Source organism: Neofelis nebulosa, chromosome X (genome assembly GCF_028018385.1).
Source record: "Neofelis nebulosa isolate mNeoNeb1 chromosome X, mNeoNeb1.pri, whole genome shotgun sequence".
NCBI classification, from domain to species: Eukaryota; Metazoa; Chordata; class Mammalia; order Carnivora; family Felidae; genus Neofelis; species Neofelis nebulosa.
In genome coordinates this window covers 97,893,472-97,909,494 of record NC_080800.1, presented here as the reverse complement: position 1 = coordinate 97,909,494, position 16,023 = coordinate 97,893,472, and the positions used below count along the sequence as shown (strand labels likewise).

General features: G+C 45.0%; 1 pseudogene; it reads left to right on the top strand.

Annotated features, from left to right (window-relative positions):
* The first annotated feature begins 11,780 nt into the window (after positions 1-11,780).
* LOC131502610 (large ribosomal subunit protein eL34-like) lies at positions 11,781-12,827 on the top strand (annotated as a pseudogene).
* Positions 12,828-16,023: the final 3,196 nt, after the last annotated feature.

Sequence of the window (16,023 nt, the reverse complement as noted above, 5' to 3'; positions counted from 1 at the left end):
GGGCTCAAGCTCACGAACCATGAGTTCAAGACCTGAGCTGCCGTCAGCTGTCCGCCTAACGGACTGAGCCACCCGGAAGTCCCTGTTTGACATTTGTTGAACGAAGGCGTGAGTGAAAAATATCTTCAACAATTTATTGTCCTCTATCATCGAATAAAAGCGTATTAGAGGGGCGCCTGGCCGGCTCAGCCGGTAGAGCATGTGACTCTTGATCTTGGAGTTGTGAGTTCAAGCCCACGTCGGGTGTAGAGGTTACTTAAAAAAAATAAAAATATTAAAAAACAATGGGGCGGCTGGGTGGCTCAGCCAGTTGAGCATCCAACTTCGGCTCAGGTCATGATCTCACAGTTCATGAGCTCGAGCCCCACATGTGGCACGCTGCTGTCAGCACAGAGCCCGCTTCAGATCCTCGTTCCCTGCCTCTCTCTGCCCCTTCCCCGGTCGCGCTTTGTCTCTCTCTCTCAAAAATAAATAAACATTAAAGAAAAAAGACCAGTGCTTCGCAACCACATCAGTAACACTAATATTAATACTAATTTATTTTTTATTTTTATTTAAAAAAATTTTTTTTAGTGTTCATTTATTTTTGAGAGAGAGAGAGACAGAGTGAGAGGGGGGTTGGAGCAGAGCGAGAGGGAGACACAGAATCCAAAGCAGGGTCCAGGCTCTGAGCGGTCAGCCTGGAGCCCGAGGCGGGGCTCGAACTCACAGACCGCGAGATCATGACCTGAGCTGAAGTTGGACGCTTAACTGGCTGAGCCACCCAGGTGCCCCTAACTTTATTTTTTTTTAAGTATTCATTTTGAGAGAGAGAGAGAGACAGAGAGCAAGTGCACACGCACGTGAACGGGGGAGGGGCAGGGAGAGAGAAACAGAAAGAGAGAGAATCCCAAGCAGGCTCTGTGCTGTCAGCACAGAGTCCGATGTGGGGTTCGATCTTACAAAGCATCAGATCATGACCTGAGCTGAAGCCAAGAGTCGGATGCTTAACCGACTGAGCTGCCCAGGCGCCCCAGATTTCCCCTCTTTAAAGAATGCCAGTTATATTGGATTAGGGCCCAGCCTGATGACCTCATTTTAGCCTGATTACCTCTGTAAAGACTCTCTCTCCCAGCAAGGTCATATCCTGAGCTATAGGGCTAGGACTTCAACATATCTTTGTGGGGGGTATGTGTAAAATTCAACCCATAACACTAATCCTTTTGAGGAGGGGTATAAAAATGTTAGAATATATATTCATTTTTTTAAGCCAGAAAGTAAGATATTAATATTTAATACATATATTGACATCAAGTAAGACATTAATATTTAGGACATATATTGACACCTTATTGTGACAGTTGGTGGCAGAGGCAGGATGCAAAGTATCCTGAAAGAAGTACACATTTACTGGGGCGCCTGGGGGGCTCAGTCGGTTGAGCTTCCGGCTTCAGCTCAGGTCACGGTCTCGCAGTTCGTCAGTTCGAGCCCCGTGTCGGTCTCTGTGCTAACAAACGGCTCAGAGCCAGGAGCCTTCTTCGGATTCTGTATCTCTCTCTCTTTCTCTCTCCTCCTCCCCTGCTCATGCTCTGCCTCTCTCTGTCTCTCAAAAATAAATAAATGTTAAAAAAAAAAAAAGAAATACACATTTACTGTGCCGAGTCAAGTGAATTCATGGATAATATGATCTTGTTTCAGTTAAACTAACACGTACAAAATGTACATGGGGATTAAAAAGATTCCTGTAAAAACAAATAAAGACTCCTCTGCTCCATGTCCCCGTGCCATAGATTGAAGATAACACTAATACCACAAGCACCAAGAAATAGCAAACAAAGGAAAAAAAGAAAAGTAGGGTAAGCAGAAAGCACAAATCAAGATGATAGGAAGAAATTCAACAAACTCGCAGTGAAAGTGTAAACACATGAAACTTACAAGTTCTACCACATATACTGACAAATTGTATTTTTTTTTTTCAAGTTTATTTAGCTTGAGAGAAAAGCACATGCGGGGGTGCACCTGGGGAAGGGGCAGGGAGAGCGAGGGAGAGAGAGAATCCCAAAGGGGCTCCTCGCTCTCAGCAAAGAGCCCGATGCGGGGCTTGAACTCACGAACCGGGAGATCATGACCTGAGCTGAAGTCAAGAGTCGGACGCTTCACTGACGGAGCCACCCAGGTGCCCTCGAAATGATTCATTTTATACGAAACTACAATTTAGCAAAACTGACTCAAGAAGAAATGGGAGAGCTGAGCTGACTTATGATTGTTAATGAAATTGAAGCAGTGGGTACAATCTACCAACCAACCAACCAGCCGACAAGCAAATATGCAACTCACCATGGATCCCCTAGAGAGCTGGCTGTACAGATGAGCTCATCAAACATTCAGGGAACAGATAATCTCAATACTATATAAACTGTTGCAGTAAATCCCTTTCAACTCGTTTTATCAAGGCTAACGTAACTGTCATGCCAAACCAAGTGAAACGAGCCATCAGAAACGATAACGTGTAAGAATACATTAGGGCCAAGTTGTATGTATCTCTGTAATAGGAATGTTTTAACAGTAGAAAAATCTATTAGGGGCGCCTGAGGGGCTCAGTCGGTTGAGCGTCTGACTTCGGCTCAGGTCACGATCTCGCGGTCCGCGAGCTTGAGCCCCGCGTCGGGCTCTGTGCTGACCGCTCAGAGCCTGGAGCCTGTTTCGGATTCTGTGCCTCCCCCTCTCTCTGCCCCTCCCCCGCTCATGCTGTCTCTCTCTCTCTCTCTCTCTGTCAAAAATAAACATTAAAAAAAATTTTTTTAAAAAGAAAAATCTATTAAATCACCACAATAATCAAGGAACGAAACGATCACGTCTATTCAGTGTTGCACTAGAAGTCACCATCAGTATAGCAAAGAAAGGAGAGTAAATAAAAAGTCAGGATTGAGAAGGGAGAAACAGAAGGGGCTCTTAGCAGATGGCATGCTTGCCTACATACAAGAGAATATACAAATACTGACAAATTCGCAACGGTTAGCAATGTTTGAGGATGTAAGAGCTGCACGAAAAAGTCAGTAGTGCCATAATCAGAGCTTACAGTAGGAGCAAACACTGAAAGTCCCCCAAGGACAAATCTAACAACAGATGTGTAAGACCTGTATGCAGAAGAGCGCAAACCTTTACTGAATGACATTAGAGAAAGCCGAAGTTAACGGACGGATGAGACATGTTCATGTGGAGGGAAACTTAATAAGTAATCATACCAAGTCTCTCTAAATAGGACCGAGAATAGCCAAGGCGATACTGAAGCGGCACTCTATACCCTAGCGGATGTCAACACGTTTCAGAAGTGGTAGTAATTAAGACAGTGCAGAGAAAAAGAAATAGACCAGTGTCACCACACAGCAAGCCCAGAAACAGACCCGCGCATGCATGGAAACTTGATACATGACCAGGGTGGAGAGGAGGAATTACTTAATACACGTTGCTGGAACCGTTGGTTATCTACGTGGAAAAACAAAACCCAAGCCAGAATTACACCCTGACCCCACGCTGTATCTTTATGATCTTGTGGGAAGGAAGGATGTCTTAAACAAAATGTCAATAGATGAACCGTAAGCGTCAGCTGGATAAGTGTTACTACACTGAAAATGTACAATTTGCGTACAAGTAAATAAACCATGAACAAAATGAAAACACAGACCACAGACCAGCGAAAGGTATTTGTGATGTCCTGGCTCCTACCTTCAGACCCTTGGCAATCTGGTCTTCCTCTGCCTGGAACAGTCTTCATTCAAACGCACGTTTGGCTCTTTCTTTCAATTCAGTCATGTCTCCGTCCAGGTGTCTCCTCCTCAGAGAGGACTTCCTGACCTCCCTTTTGAAAATAACACCTCCATCACTTCACCATCTGTTTTGCCTATGTACCACTTACTACGACCTGATATTCTACGTCTATTTGCTCATTTATTTACTACCCACCTCTCCACTCGACTTCAAGCTCCTTGAGCACAGGGACTTTGTTCTGTTGGCTGCCATATTTCTTGGCCCTCAACCGATGTCTAGCACATGGCATATCCTAGTAAATATTTATCAGATGAATATAAATGATGAAGGCCTAGTATCCAGGGTATGTAAAGAACTACAGATCAATTAGAAATATTTGAATAAATGAGGTGCTTGGGTGGCTCAGTCGGTTGAGCGCCCAACTCTCGATTTCGGCTCAGGTCATGATCTCACTCACGGTTTGTGGGATCGAACCTTGCGTCGAGCTCCACGCTCACGGTGTGGAGTCTGTTTGGGATTCTGTTTCTCCCTCTCTTTCTCTGCCCTTTCCCCACTCGTGCATGCTCTCTCTCTCTCTCTTTCAAAATAAATAAACATTAAAAAAGAGAAATATTTGAACAAACGGCTCAATAGGAAAATCGATCAGGGCTATGAATGGGCAGTTCACAAAAGCACAAACCTGAAGGGACAATAAAAATATGGAAAAATATTTAATACCATTTGCAATCAAGAAATTGCAAAATTAAACAATAAGGAAGCACCACTTCACACTCGAGAGATTGGCAAAAATTAAAAGTCTGATAATGCCAATTGTTGGGAAGGATGGAGGAAAAAGGAACTCTGTTCACTGTTGGTTGGAGTATAAGTTGGCACAACCATTTTGGAGGAGGATTTGGTAATATCCAATAAATAAAAGCATGCACATACCCCAAGACCCAGAACCTCTACTCCCAGGTGAACACACAAGAGCCAAATTTTCATATTTGAGCCAAGAGGCTCCTCGAGGATATTCAGAGCAGCATCATTTTAATAGCAAACAGCCGGGTATAACGCAAATGTAGATCACCAGTCGAACAGACAAATAAACCACGGCCTATTCATACAATGGAACACTATAGAGCGGTAAAAATGAATACGTTATAACTACACACATCAGTGTGGATGAGTCTCATAAGTACACAGAGCAAAAGATCCAAATTGCGGAATACGTGGCGTATAGTTCCATTTATGGGAAGCTGAAGACGTGATAAACTGGGCCATATGTTGTCGATGGAACAGGTGGTCACAGGGTAGCGGTTAGCCTCTGGAGCGGGAAGGGAGTGGCATGGGATTAGAGAAGGGTGCAATGGGGGCTTCGACTGCGTCTGTTTTGCTGCTTAGAAATTTTTATTAAAAAAATTATTTTATTTTATGCTTTATCTGTTTTTAAGTTTATTTACTTTGGGGGAGAGAGAGAGAGAGCACAGGAGGGACAGAGAGAGAGGGCGATAGAGAGAGAATCCCAAGCAGGCTCCGTGCCGTCGGCACGGCGAGATCGTGACCTGAGCTGAAATCGAGTTGAACGCTCAGCTGACTGAGCCCCGCCCCCCCCCCCCCCAGGCGCCCTGATTTTTGAGTTTTTCCCAATCATTTAAATATGTAAAAACCATTCTCGGGGATCAAAGGTACAGCACAGGGAATATAGTCAACGGTATTGGAATAACATTGTATGGGGACAGGTGGTAGTTACACTTGTGGTGAGCACAGCAAAACATATAGAGTTTTTTTTGCATCACGACGTTGTCCACCTGATACTAATGTCACATGGTGTGTCGACTATACTTCAACAAAGAATAAAGTATCAAAAAATTAGAGAGGTACCTGGCTGGCTTAGTCGGTAGAGCATGTGACTCTTGATCTCAGGGTTGTGACTTTGAGCCCCATGTTGGGCATAGAGTTGGCTTAATAAAATATATATATATATATATATATATATATATATATATATAATTTAAAAAAAATATATATATAATTTTAAAAATATATATATATATATTTTCAAAAATTAGAGTATCTAAAAAAATTCTTTTTTTTTTTAAAGTGTTTATTTATTTTGAGATGGAGAGGGATAGAGAGTGAGCAGAGGAGGGGCAGAGAGAGAGGGGGAGAGAGAGAGAGAGAGAGAGAGAATCCCAAGCAGGCCCTACCCTGTCAGGACAGAACCCAACACGGGGCTCAATACCATGAACCAGGAGATCATGACTTGAGCTGAAACCAAGAGTCGGACGCTCAACCGACTGAGCCACCCAGGTGCCCCTAAAGAAACCATTCTTAACTCATGGGCTGAAACCAGTGGTGGGATGAATTTGGCTTGTGGGTTATATAGATGGCAAGCCCTGATCTAGGAATTGGTGCATTTGTAAAAAAATTTTTTTAAGTATCTTTATTTATTTATTTTGAAGAGAGAGAGAGAAACAGGGCATGAGCAGGGGAGGGGCAGAGAGAGAGGGAGACGCAGAATCGGAAGCAGGCTCCAGGCTCCGAGCTGTCAGCACAGAGCCTGACGTGGGGCCCGAACTCACGGACTGTGAGATCGTGACCCGAGCCGAAGTCGGACGCTTAACCGACCGAGCCACCCAGGCACCCCTGCATTGGTGCATTTTTAAATCAACCTCTCTCTGAACTTTTGAGAATTTTTCAGGTCTTATAAGAATATGGAAATGAGTCTCTAAAACATTCTTCAAGATTTGAAATGAGTTACAGTTGATTTTGTTCACATAACATCACAAACCTCATGGCATTTTTCAAACGCATGGTACGTTTTCAAACAGTTTTCTCTAATGGCCTGAGTCCCTTCTAAATATCAAATCTAAGCCATAAAACCATTTCATTTGTACATCAATTTCTAACACTCAAATAGGTTCCAAGGAACATTGCCAACTACCTAATGAAAATATTGTAGTTATTTATTTATTTAATGTCCCCGAGGAAGTACTCTTTATTCTTCTGATTGTATGATTCTAATTAGTTGCTAAACATGCATGGCCTTTCTTAAGACACAATAATTAGTATGGATGTTGCTATAACAATCTTCTGGCAATTTACATTTTCTGAATATCGGGTCTATCGTGCATTAATTTCTATCATTTAATGAAATTACTAAATCAGGAATTTAGAATGCTGTGCGGAGGCTTTCTTTAATTGGAAACGGAGATACGGAAACAGCCAGGACCCGCAGAAATCACAGTTTGGTAGCAGAAGATAGACATGACTTGGAGAAAACTTTCTGAATTCGTTTCGCAGGGCTGCTGTGACAAATACAACTAGCTGGGTGGCTGAAAGCAACGGAAATTTATTCTCTTACGGTTTTGGAGGCTGGAAGTCTGACATTAAGGTGTCAGCAGGGCCTTGCTTCCTTGAAAACCTTTAGGGAAGAAACCTTCCTTTCTCTCTCTCTCTCTCTCTGCTTCCATTGTTTGCTCGTAGTGGCTGGTGTTCCTTGGCTTGTAGATGCATTGCTTCCACATTTTCTTGTATCATCACATGGCTGTCTTCCCCCGTGTCTGTCTTTCTTTCTTTCTTTCTTTCTTTCTTTCTTTCTTTCTTTCTTTTCTTTTCTTTTTTATTAAATACATATACATATTAAAGATTTTATTTTATTTTTTAATTTTTAAGCATATTCATTATTATTATTTTTTTTTTTTTGAGAGAGAGTATGGGCAGGGGATGGGCTGAGAGAGAGGGAGAGAGAGAGAGACAGAGTGTGAACAGGGAAGGGGCAGAGAGTGGGGAGACACAGAATCCGAAGCAGGCTCCAGGCTCTGAGCTGTCAGCACGGAGCCTGACGCGGGGCTCGAACTCACGGACTGTGAGATCATGACCTGAGCCGAAGTCGGACGCTTAACCGACTGAACCACCCAGGCGTCCCAACAAAGGCATATATATTAAGTCATTTTATTGGAAACATTAAAATTTAAGGCACTCTAAACTTTATGCTTTCCTTGGGGTTACAATTTTTGGTTGCTGTTAGTACTATGTCAGAAAAAAGCATATGGACTAAGCCTGCCTCCCAGATGCCCTGGTGTGGGTTCTGTATTGCACGAAAGGATTAAATGCATTATATTTACCAACTGGTAGCTTTACTTTGAGCTCATCAATCGAAATCCGAGAAACAGCATGATTTTATATACATACTACTGTTTAAATACAAAATTCATTAGCGTCTATTAGAAAGTTTCTTTTATGAATAAAGAGTAGAAGTTAAATTTTGCAGGCTGCTATAAAACACTTAGGAATGTCTCATAAGGCTTTAAATAGCTGTCGTTGCCCCAGAAGTCAGAAAAAGGAGACTAGAGAATCTGTTATAGGGTATTTTCTCAGTTTGGGAAAATTTCAAGGTAGAAATGTTACTTCATGGTACAGATATGCATAGTTTGAAAGGTATATCAAGTTCTTTTGGTGATTTTTTAAAATTTTATTTTTTATTTTTAAAGATTTACATCCAAATTAGTCAGCATATAGTGCAACAATGATTTCAGGAGTAGATTCCTTAGTGCCCCTTACCCACGTAGCCCATCCCCCCTCCCACACCCCCTCCAGTAACCCTCAGTGTGTTTTCCATATTTAAGAGTCTCTTTTGTTTTGTCCCCCTCCCTGTTTTTATATTATTTTTGTTTCCCTTCCCTTATGTTCATCTGTTTTGTCTCTTCAAGTCCTCATACGAGTGAAGTCATATTATTTTTGTCTTTCTCTGACTAATTTCACTTCACATAATACCCTCCAGTTCCATCCACGTAGTTGCAAATGGCAAGATTTCATTCTTTTTGAGTGCCGAATAATACTCATTGTGTGTGTGTGTGTGTGTGTGTGTGTGTGTGTATACACACATATAGACCACATCTTCTTTATCCATTCATCCATCGATGGACATTTGGGCTCTTTCCATACTTTGCCTATTGCTGATAGTGCTGCTATAAACATGGGGGCGCATGTGTCCCTTCGAAACAGCACACCTGTATCCCGTGGATAAATGCCTAGTAGTGCAATTGCGGGTCGTAGGGTAGTTCTATTTTTAGTTGATGATATTTAAAAGTATTTTTGGTCACCCTATCTGCACGTGAACACTATTTGATGCTTAAGACAGTTGTTTCTAGAAGCATGATTATGAGTGTAAAAATGGAATGCGGCACTTAATTTATGGGCCTGTTGACCTATTTTCCACGGCTAAATGTTTCCCTGTGTGTTTCTGTCTGTCTTCTACTCTTTTTATAAGGACACTTCTCCTATTAGATTAGGGCCAGCCCTGATGACCTCCTCTTAACGCGATTCCATCTGTAATTATTTCCAAATGAGGTCACGTTCACAGGTACCGGGCATTAGGTCTTCAGCACATCTTTTCGGGGGATACAATTCAACCCATAACACTTGCCCAGAGAGAAAGGCAAGAACATAAGATAGAACCAGAATGTTAAAGTATGGGCGACCGTAACATTTTCCGACAATAGCCGTTTAGTTTTCCATTTGGAGAAACTGAGGCCTAGAACAATCAGGAGACTGGCCCAAGGTCATGCAACTAGACAAGGAGAGAGTTGGGGCTGGAAATCAGCAATGACGGGGTAATGTACAAAGCACGCAAATGCGTTTCTGCATACGTGCCTAAAACGCTCAAGGTTGGCCTTAGGGCAATAGTGAGAATTAATTAGGCCAAGTCTATTTGAGCCTTTGTCACCTCTCTTTCATTTCTCTTTTCCTCCCTGTCGGAACCTCCTTAGCCTTACTCTCTCCTCTAGAAACAGGTGACATTTACTCAGTGCTCCCTCTGTGCGAGCCACTGTGCTATGTTTTCCGTGGTACTACCCGTTCCATTCGCATAACGTAGCCATAAACGCTACTGTGATCCCGTTTTACAAATGAGGAAACTGAGCCTCAGAGAGGTTAATGAACTTGCCCGAGTCTCGCCGTTTGTAAGTGGCCGGGCTGAGACACAAACGCAGGCAGAACCCACAGTCTTAACTACTTTGCCACCCTGCATCTTCCAACGGCCCCTCCTCACTGCCATATGCTCGCACACCCTTTATTCCGCGGCACACCCAGCGGCTCTCCCGGAGGCCCTCCTTAAGCCTGCCTTCCCAGAGAGGGTCTTACGTGTCAGGATCATCCCTGGGACTCTGCCTGTGGCTATGATGAGGTGGTAAAGAAAGAAACCAGCTGGCTGTATGAACAGGGCGTCCCAGGGGCCTAGGGTCTGTTTCTGAAATGGTCTGGCGTCTGTTTCTCAGATTTGAAGGTTCAGAGACTTTGTCTTGTTGGCTTCCCCAGGGGCGTTTGGGTCTAGGGTCAGAATTGCCCTATCTACACTTGCAGGGGATTGATTGCTAGTCCAGAACACCAAGCTGAGAATTTGCACCGAAAAACATACCTGCCAAGTGTCACAAGTATTGCCAAGAGAAGCAGTATCGGGAAGGGAGAGCCGCTCGGACAGGGCCTTGCCAAGGGTCCTTTAAGTGAGGTCCTCATGCCCGTATCTGGGTCCTGGTCTCCCCCCACCATAGGGACTAGGACCAAGTGGGGTGGGGGAGTGCTGGCCATAGGCTTGACTTCTGGGTAGCAGGGTTCCAGGGGCTGGGTTGTGTCAGGACTTTCCGGCAGCCTGGGGCCGAGAGCCAGGCGCTATGGGCAGAAGAGCCGAGGTTTTAATAGGAAAGCCAACACCACACGTTGAGTCCAAAGGATGTGGGAGGACAGAAAGGGCAACGTGAGGAGGGAATTCAGCAGCTCAGAGAGATGGGGGCAGGCAAACTGAGAGGAGACACAGCACCAAATTCTTGGCTCAGCCTGGATCTTGCCTCGGGTTCTTGGGATCTGGTAGGGCCCCAGATCAACTCGTCTCGTTCACACCTACATTTCCTCCTGAGGGCTTTGACTTGACCTGCTATTCAGGTTCTTGGCAGCCTACGCTGCTTTCTTGGATTTTTCCAATGTGGCTTGCTCTTTTATTTAACATTTACCTATTTTTGAGAGACAGAGAGAGACAGAGTGTGAGTGGGGGAGGAGTGGAGAGAAAAGGAGACACAGAATCCGGAGCAGGCTCTACGCTCTGAGCTGTCAGCGCAGAGCCCGACGCGGGGCTCGAACTCACGGACTGTGAGCTCATGACCTGAGCCGAAGTCAGACGCTCAACCGACTGAGCCACCCAGGCGCCCCATCATTAGATTCAAAAGTTCTCTTTCTGGGGACGCCCGCCAGGCTCAGTCGGTGGAGTATGTGGCTTTTGATCTCAGGGGTCGTGAGTTCGAGCCCCACGTTGGGTGTAGAGATTACTTGAATAAATTAAAAATAAAATTTAAAAAACTGAAAAAAATGTCTGCTTCTGTCCTGTTCTCTTCTACTTTGGGACATTCTTGGGACAGGCATTCACTTCCTGTTTTGTTCGTGGCGGTTAATGATGCACAATTGATTCGGGCCGTATCAGCTGCTCCTGTGGTTCAGTCACTTCAGGCTGCGACTGCTGGCTTTAGCAACCGCCCGGATGAGTGAGCTGCCTCGGAGCAGTGTCTGTCCATCACCAAGGGCATCTTGGTGTATCCGGTGCCTAGCGCGAACTTGAGACATATTTGCTGCATGAAGGGAGAAATGAACATGTGACCGACTGAATGAATCACTGACGACTCCTTTGTAAACTGCTTGTGGTCCACTTTGTCCAAACGTTTACAGGAAAGCAGGTTGTGGGGCGCCCGGGGGGCTCAGTCCGTTAAGCGCCCGACTCTTGGTTTCGGCTCAGGTCGTGATCTCACGGTTCGTGAGATCAAGCCCTGCTTTTGGGCCCGCGCTGAGCTTGGAGCCTGCTTGGGGTTCTCTGTCTCCCTTTCTCTCTGCACCCCCCCCCCCCGTGCTCATGCTCCCTCTCTCAAAATCAATAAACATTTAAAAAAAACAAATACAAATTACTACAAAATTAAGAAATGTCTGTTGTAGGGGCGTCTGGGTGGCTCAGTTGGTTAAGCATCCGACTCCCGATTTTGGCTCAGGTCATGATCTCATGACTTCGAGTCTCGTCGGGCTCTACATTGGCAGCGAGGAGCCTGCTTGGGATTCTCTCTCTCCTTCTCTCTGTGCACCTCCCGGACTTGCGCTGTCTCTGTCTCTCTCAAATAAATAAAGAAGTAAAAACTTTAAAAAAAAAATAAAGAAATGTCTGTTGTAGAAACTAAGTCACTTAGAACTGCATAGAGTAAAAATTAAGAGCCTTCTGACCCCCTTTCCTGCCCCATTCCCACCGCCCTTAGGAAACCGCTGTCATCGGGTCTTGATACTTTAATATCCTCCCTCCTGCTTCTTAAAAAAAAAAAAAAAAGATCAGGGGACGACATCTGTAGGCATTCAGAATGGTCCAGCATTTGGCAACCTGTCGTAGGCTATCGTTCGCTACAGCCCTTAACAAAACGAGGCTGTCCCAAACCCCTGGGAACAGAATCGTCTACCTTTATACCAAGAAGGGTGAGAAGGCACCAAAAAGCATGTGGTATGTGCCCAGGCTGACTTCGAGGAGTTCGTGCTGGGAGACCTGAGGTTCTTATGAGGTTGCCTATGACGAAAACACACGTCAGCAGGACCTATGGTGGTTCTGCGTGTGCTAAGTGTGTTCGTGACAGGATCAAACATGCTTTCCTTACCGAGGAGCAGAAAATCGTGGTGAAAGTGTCGAAGGCAAAAGCACAGAGTCAGAAAGTGAAATAAAAAAAAAAAAAAAACCACGAAGGGTTGTTGAGTGATAAACAAATCAAAAGGCTTGTTCTGTTAAAACAACAACAACAACATCATCTTTTCCATGTGATTTGCAGCTTGCTGTTTCCGCTTAAATTATCCGCCTGAAAGTATCGCCTGAGTAACTTTTTGGAAAAGGTTTATTTATTTTGAGAGAGAGAGAGAAAGAGGGAGAGGGAGAGAAAGACAGCACAAGAGTAGGGGAGGGGCAGAGAGAGGGGGAGGCAGAGGATCCGAAGCCGGCTGTGTGCTGACAGCAGAGAGCCCGACGCAGGGCTCGAACTCACGAACCGCGAGATCATGACCTGAGCCGCACTTGAACGCTTGACCGACTGAGCCAGCCAGGTGCCCCAATACACGGTATTTAAAAAAAAGAAAAAAATCAATGTGATAGATATTTGGGTGCGTCCAAATCCTACTACTAGAAACCATTTGAATACATCCGTATTCAGGTTCCCCCCACTGTCTGAAAGCATAGTGTTGCCTTGAAACCTTTTGTAAACCGAAGCGGCCTAAAGCAAAAGGTATCCCCTGCTTTCCAGAAGTTTGCGTGAGACCACGTCGCTTTGCTGAAGGACCCTACGGTATAGTTCGGTAGCAGCTCTTTTCATAAAAGCCAAACACCTCTTCGCATTTCTGGCGGTAGTACCTGCTTCCTCTGTGTGTGCGCTCGATTCCACCCCCTTCTACGCAGGGACCTGACTCCCGCAGTGCCCCCGTCCCTCCTGCCCCTCCCTTTACTGTGTCTCTCCTAGAGGCCTGCCAAGATGTTACTTCTAGACCCCCCTCTGGAATCTTTCTCTTGAACTCACTCCCTCCTCTGGTTACTTTCTCTTCCTCGGCTAAAACAAGGCTCCCCCCGACCCTGGAGAAGTCGAAGTCGCCCTGGCTATTCCGCTAAAACCGCCGTTATCAAGGTGACTAATTACTTCCCTTGTGCTAAATCCGGTGACCTGTGCGTGACGTTTGACATAATCGATTACTCCCGCTTCCTTGAGGCATTTTCTCCTCTCGGCTTCCAGGACGCACACGCGCTGCTGGTTTTCATTCATTTCTCCCGACTTGTCCTTTCAGTTTCTTCTGCCAGCTCCTCCCGCTCCCCCCTGACCTCTTGGCATTGGTCTGTCCCGGGGCTCAGTCCTTAGATCTTTTTCCGTCTGAATTTACTACCCCCCCCCTATTTTTTTGGAAGATTTTAGTTTCAAGTAATCTCTACACCCAATGTGGGGTTCCAACTCACAACCCCAAGATCAAGAGTCTACCAACGGAGCCAGCCAAGCGCTCCTGTCTGAGTTTACTCCTATGGTGATCTCATTTGCTCTCAAGGCTTTAAATACCACCCATCTGCTAACGACCTCAAATGTATATTTCCAGCCCTGACCTCTCTTAGGCAATTCAGAGCCACATATCCACTGACCACCTCCCCTCCACTCTGATGGACAAAAGGTCACTGGAGTTCAACGTGTCCAAAACCCAACTCCCAATCTTCTCTTAAAGTCTGCAAGCCCTGGGGTGCCTGGCTGGCTCAGTCGGCGGCGGATCATGTGACCTTTGATCTCCGGGCTGTGAGTTCAAACCCCGCACTGGGTGTAGCGATGACGTAAAAATAAAATCTGTGTTCATTTATTTGGATATCCTACAGGCGTTTTTATTGCTGCGTATAAAGCAGTGCTTTATACGTCTGTTTCTTCTAGTAGGCTGGAAAAAAAGAAAATCTTTTCAAGTGCCGAGGTTTTCTCCCGAACAGTAAAGAGACAGAGGGAGAGACAATCCCAAGCAGGCTCCACTCTGTCAGCACAGAGCCCAACGCGGGGCTTGAACTCATGAACCGTGAGATCATGACTGAGCCCAGATCAAGAGCCGGACACTTAACCGACGGAGCCACCCAGGCGCCCCAAACATCAAATCATTTCTTGGCACAAAATCCTCCGATGGCTTTTTCGTCTCATCCCGCGTAAGAGATTCAGTCATCACAGTGCCTTACAAGACCCTGTGCCATCTGCCATCGACTGCTCCCTCGGAAATGTTACCTCATATTCTACTGGCTCTCCTCCCAGCATCCCTCCCCACCTGGATCCCCGACCCATGTTCACTCCACTCCTGTCACAGTGGCTCCCTTGCTGTTGCTTTAACATGCCAGCCACTCAAAACCTTTGCCCTCACTGTTCCCTCCAACGCAGAGGCTCTCATTCAGGGGCCATTCTGCTCCCCAGGTGACATTTGGGGATGTTTGGAGACATGTTTTTAAATTTTATTTTATTTTTTAAGTAGGCTCTATGCCCAACGTGGGGCTCGAACTCACGACCCCGAGATCAAGAGTCACACGCTCCGCCGACTGAGCCAGCCAGGCGCCCCTGGAGACAGTGTTGGTTGTCACACCCTGGGGGAGCATGCAGTGGGTCGAGGCCAGGCGGTGCTGCGAAACATTGTACAGTTCACACCACAGCCTCCCCTACAACGAAGAATTATCTTGCCAACTGTCAATATCGCCCAGGTTGAAAAATCCTGGTCTGCTCTTTCCCCAGATGTCTACATGGCCCGTGCCTTCACCTCCTGGTCTGTGCTGAAATGTCACCTTCTCAGAGATGACCACTCTGTTGAAAATCACAATCCTTCCAACTCCCATCACCGATTCCTGCCTGAGTTTTCTCAATAGCACTGATCACTGCTGTCCTACAGATTTTATTTATTGTGGTTTTTTTTCTCCATGAGAATTTAAACTCCACTTAAGACAGAAATTTTGAGTGTTGCATGTCTGCATCACATATGGCTCGATAAGTATTTGTTGAATGAATGCATATCAACTTTATCATATAGTACTATGTTCTCCTCCCATATATTTGAGTCTGTTTCTATACTCCATTCTGATCCTTTAAATCGCCAATTCTTGTCAATTTCTGCATCACACTTCTTGAAATAGTGTGGCTTGATAATACCCTTTACTGTCTGATAGGCTTAATCCCTACTTATTACCGTCCTTTTCTAAATTTTAATGTATTTTTATGATCATTTTGTCGAGTTCCCCATCTCTCCCTTCTGCGAATTTCTTTCTAGAATTTTCATTGTGTGCGTGTTAGATTTCTAGATTAATTTATGGAGAACTGACAATGTTAAAATGTTGAGTCTTCCTGTTAAAGTCTTATTTTACGTCCCATAGAAGTTTTATAGTTTCTTTCTTTTTTTTTTTTAACGTTTATTTATTTTTGAGACAGAGAGAGACAGAGCATGAATGGGGGAGGGTCAGAAAGAGGGAGACACAGAATCCGAAACAGGCTCCGGGCTCTGAGCTGTCAGCACAGGGGCCCGATGCGGGGCTCGAACTCACGGACCGCGAGATCGTGACCTGAGCCGAAGTCGGCGCTCAACCGACTGAGCCACCCAGGCGCCCCCTATAGTTTCTTTCTTATAGAGGTCCTCCTGGTCATTTTTTTTTTTTTTTTGCTTAATCCTAGATATTTTATGGGTTTTATTACTATTGTGGGATAATGTCTTCTATTATAAATTCTGATCATCAATTTTATATGATAATCTCAT